Source organism: Schistocerca serialis, unplaced genomic scaffold, assembly GCF_023864345.2.
Source record: "Schistocerca serialis cubense isolate TAMUIC-IGC-003099 unplaced genomic scaffold, iqSchSeri2.2 HiC_scaffold_365, whole genome shotgun sequence".
NCBI classification, from domain to species: Eukaryota; Metazoa; Arthropoda; class Insecta; order Orthoptera; family Acrididae; genus Schistocerca; species Schistocerca serialis.
The window spans coordinates 22,501-27,500 of record NW_026047939.1 but is presented as its reverse complement, the minus strand read 5'-3'; the positions used below and the strand labels follow the sequence as shown (position 1 = coordinate 27,500).

Sequence of the window (5,000 nt, the reverse complement as noted above, 5' to 3'; positions counted from 1 at the left end):
AACCTACGTTGTACCTTAACCTAACCTACGTTGTACCTTAACCTAACCTACGTTGTACCTTAACCTAACCTACGTTGTACCTTAACCTAACCTACGTTGTACCTTAACCTAACCTACGTTGTACCTTAACCTAACCTACGTTGTACCTTAACCTAACCTACGTTGTGCCTTAACCTAACCTACGTTGTGCCTTAACCTAACCTACGTTGTGCCTTAACCTAACCTACGTTGTGCCTTAACCTAACCTATGTTGTGCCTTAACCTAACCTATGTTGTGCCTTAACCTAACCTATGTTGTGCCTTAACCTAACCTATGTTGTGCCTTAACCTAACCTATGTTGTGCCTTAACCTAACCTATGTTGTGCCTTAACCTAACCTATGTTGTGCCTTAACCTAACCTATGTTGTGCCTTAACCTAACCTATTGTTGTGCCTTAACCTAACCTACGTTGTGCCTTAACCTAACCTACGTTGTGCCTTAACCTAACCTACGTTGTGCCTTAACCTAACCTACGTTGTGCCTTAACCTAACCTACGTTGTGCCTTAACCTAACCTACGTTTGTGCCTTAACCTAACCTACGTTGTGCCTTAACCTAACCTACGTTGTGCCTTAACCTAACCTACGTTGTGCCTTAACCTAACCTACGTTGTGCCTTAACCTAACCTACGTTGTGCCTTAACCTAACCTACGTTGTGCCTTAACCTAACCTACGTTGTGCCTTAACCTAACCTACGTTGTGCCTTAACCTAACCTACGTTGTGCCTTAACCTAACCTACGTTGTGCCTTAACCTAACCTACGTTGTGCCTTAACCTAACCTACGTTGTGCCTTAACCTAACCTACGTTGTGCCTTAACCTAACCTACGTTGTGCCTTAACCTAACCTACGTTGTGCCTTAACCTAACCTACGTTGTGCCTTAACCTAACCTACGTTGTGCCTTAACCTAACCTACGTTGTGCCTTAACCTAACCTACGTTGTGCCTTAACCTAACCTACGTTGTGCCTTAACCTAACCTACGTTGTGCCTTAACCTAACCTACGTTGTGCCTTAACCTAACCTACGTTGTGCCTTAACCTAACCTACGTTGTGCCTTAACCTAACCTACGTTGTGCCTTAACCTAACCTACGTTGTGCCTTAACCTAACCTACGTTGTGCCTTAACCTAACCTACGTTGTGCCTTAACCTAACCTACGTTGTGCCTTAACCTAACCTACGTTGTGCCTTAACCTAACCTACGTTGTGCCTTAACCTAACCTACGTTGTGCCTTAACCTAACCTACGTTGTGCCTTAACCTAACCTACGTTGTGCCTTAACCTAACCTACGTTGTGCCTTAACCTAACCTACGTTGTGCCTTAACCTAACCTACGTTGTGCCTTAACCTAACCTACGTTGTGCCTTAACCTAACCTACGTTGTGCCTTAACCTAACCTACGTTGTGCCTTAACCTAACCTACGTTGTGCCTTAACCTAACCTACGTTGTGCCTTAACCTAACCTACGTTGTGCCTTAACCTAACCTATGTTGTGCCTTAACCTAACCTATGTTGTGCCTTAACCTAACCTATGTTGTGCCTTAACCTAACCTATGTTGTGCCTTAACCTAACCTATGTTGTGCCTTAACCTAACCTATGTTGTGCCTTAACCTAACCTACGTTGTGCCTTAACCTAACCCATATTGTACCTTAACCTAACCCATATTGTACCTTAACCTAACCCATATTGTACCTTAACCTAACCCATATTGTACCTTAACCTAACCCATATTGTACCTTAACGTAACCTAATTTGTGCCTTAACGTAACCTAATTTGTGCCTTAACGTAACCTAATTTGTGCCTTAACGTAACCTAATTTGTGCCTTAACGTAACCTAATTTGTGCCTTAACGTAACCTAATTTGTGCCTTAACGTAACCTAATTTGTGCCTTAACGTAACCTAATTTGTGCCTTAACGTAACCTAATTTGTGCCTTAACGTAACCTAATTTGTGCCTTAACGTAACCTAATTTGTGCCTTAACGTAACCTAATTTGTGCCTTAACGTAACCTAATTTGTGCCTTAACGTAACCTAATTTGTGCCTTAACGTAACCTAATTTGTGCCTTAACGTAACCTAATTTGTGCCTTAACGTAACCTAATTTGTGCCTTAACGTAACCTAATTTGTGCCTTAACGTAACCTAATTTGTGCCTTAACGTAACCTAATTTGTGCCTTAACGTAACCTAATTTGTGCCTTAACGTAACCTAATTTGTGCCTTAACGTAACCTAATTTGTGCCTTAACGTAACCTAATTTGTGCCTTAACGTAACCTAATTTGTGCCTTAACGTAACCTAATTTGTGCCTTAACGTAACCTAATTTGTGCCTTAACGTAACCCATGTTGTGCCTTAACGTAACCCATGTTGTGCCTTAACGTAACCCAATTTGTGCCTTAACGTAACCCATGTTGTGCCTTAACCTAACCTATATTGTGCCTCAACCTAACCTATATTGCGCCTTAACCTGACGCACGTTGTCGCTGAACCTGCTCTGTAATTGTTATGCAACTCGTTAAATTAGTGTAGTGTTGCCTAACCGCAACCCTCGCAATATAGTTCGCTATTCGCACTGCCCGGTCCCCTGTGTATCGCGTCATGTTAAACACCTTGCAGGTGTTGCTGACTTTCCACATGCTCCTGCTATACACTGTAATGTGGATAGCAGCAGGACGTACATGCCCCCCCCCCTTCCCCCCTGCCTTCGCAAGCTGGTCGTTGAGAAGTTTGCATGTTCAATGCCCTTCGCATGCCGACGTACTCAGCCTACGTTGTGGTACGGCCTGTCACCCTGTCCGCCGATGTACGCAAAACCCACAAACTGTACTGCACATTGGTCCGTATGTACTGAATGATACATCGTGGCACATGTGTGACCGTACGACGACTGCGCCTAGCAACGGCAGACCATACAGTCCAAATATTGTGCACGCAGCTACGTGTCGTCTCCCTATAAGAGCTGGATTGCAGTGTGGTACGCCATTCAGACGTGTGGGAGGAACGGACGCCCTGGATGGCGATCAGCATGAGCAGTCTGTTGATGTAGTGGAGCGTGTATTCGGACGTAGTCGTCTCTTCTCACACACCGTGATAGCATGTTGCACCGCGTTCCACATCTGCGACATCCTGCAGAGGCCGGCTGACAGTCGTTCGCGCAATGGACACCGCATACGTACGGGGGCTACCTTCCACGTGTTCTCGAGGCGTGCACATGTTGTTGCGTCTATGTGGGCAGACGTAGTGTGTTGTGACACCTGACACAGGCATGCAATACTCGTTGCAAATGGCGATGGACGTCTACGTTTGCTGGTGACGTTACGCAAATGAACAACAGGTAACCCGTTGTGGTGCGGTTGTTCTCGCTAGAGGTGAATCAGTGTTGGCGACGATCGGTCGAGCTATTAACCGGTTGTTTCAGGGATACCCACCATGCCCACGAACGTGAAAGGGGACCCACCATGCCACGAAACGCGAAAGGGGATCTGGGTGTGAGGCGATACGCGGCGGTGGCTGGGTGGGACCGTCCCCGGCCGGTGAGGGGGGGGCCGCCCGGCGTGCTGGCAGCGCGGTGCGTGGGCGCACGCGCTACAGCCGGCTGGTGGGGGCGGCCAGTGGCAGGCGCGCCGGCCGACGGACGCGGCAGGCGGCGCAGCTGCGCGCCGGCGCCCCCTGCTCGCGGCGCCTTGCGGCCAAAGTAGGTCCTCGCGGGCCCGGTGCGAAGCGCGGTGGCCATCTGCAGTGTGCTGGTCCGATTGAGGACTGTGTGCGCTGAGGATGCGCCGCCGCCCGGCGCTCGGCGCCGCGACGCCGTCTGCTGCTCGGTCGCCCCAGCGGTTCTCGCAGGTGGTTTGTATCGCAGCTGTGCGGACGTGTTGGCGCGTGCGCTGTGCTGGGAGAGTTCGCTTCGGCACCCAAGTGGGGCTTTTGTCCTTCTGTGGCGCTGGCGTTGGAGCTGCCGGTCACCGTAGGTGGCGCGTGTTGTCTCCCGCCGGCAATGCCACGACAGCACGCTCCCGGGCCTCTGTCGGCAGCGGCAAGCTCAGTTGGGAGCACGGGTGGTCGCACCTAAAGCGTCTACTCGCCTAACTCCGGGCGATTGCGCCTCTCTCGAACCCGACCAAGTACTTAGGACGGCGCTGCGCGCCGCCGGGACCTGAGAGGGTTTCGAGGTGTGTTGTGCAGGGGAGCTCAGCCTCCTCCTGTTTGCAGAATAATTGAGCGGACGCTTGCGTGTTCGCGCGGGCCCCCGGGACACACTCCCGGGCGGCCGGCTGCTCAGCTCTAGTTGACGCAGCTCCCTGGTTGATCCTGCCAGTAGTCATATGCTTGTCTCAAAGATTAAGCCATGCATGTCTCAGTACAAGCCGCATTAAGGTGAAACCGCGAATGGCTCATTAAATCAGTTATGGTTCCTTAGATCGTACCCACGTTACTTGGATAACTGTGGTAATTCTAGAGCTAATACATGCAAACAGAGTCCCGACCAGAGATGGAAGGGACGCTTTTATTAGATCAAAACCAATCGGTCGGCTCGTCCGGTCCGTTTGCCTTGGTGACTCTGAATAACTTTGGGCTGATCGCACGGTCCTCGTACCGGCGACGCATCTTTCAAATGTCTGCCTTATCAACTGTCGATGGTAGGTTCTGCGCCTACCATGGTTGTAACGGGTAACGGGGAATCAGGGTTCGATTCCGGAGAGGGAGCCTGAGAAACGGCTACCACATCCAAGGAAGGCAGCAGGCGCGCAAATTACCCACTCCCGGCACGGGGAGGTAGTGACGAAAAATAACGATACGGGACTCATCCGAGGCCCCGTAATCGGAATGAGTACACTTTAAATCCTTTAACGAGTATCTATTGGAGGGCAAGTCTGGTGCCAGCAGCCGCGGTAATTCCAGCTCCAATAGCGTATATTAAAGTTGTTGCGGTTAAAAAGCTCGTAGTTGGATTTGTGTCCC

The 5,000-nt window shown here is 50.0% G+C and overlaps 1 non-coding gene across 1 annotated transcript in view; it reads left to right on the top strand.

The window, feature by feature from the left end:
* The first annotated feature begins 4,336 nt into the window (after positions 1 to 4,336).
* LOC126445864 (small subunit ribosomal RNA) overlaps positions 4,337 to 5,000 on the top strand; it is a 1,909-nt gene continuing 1,245 nt past the window's right edge. The window contains exon 1 of the ribosomal RNA XR_007583156.1: positions 4,337 to 5,000. This exon is cut by the window's right edge and continues 1,245 nt beyond it. This is a non-coding gene — a ribosomal RNA (small subunit ribosomal RNA).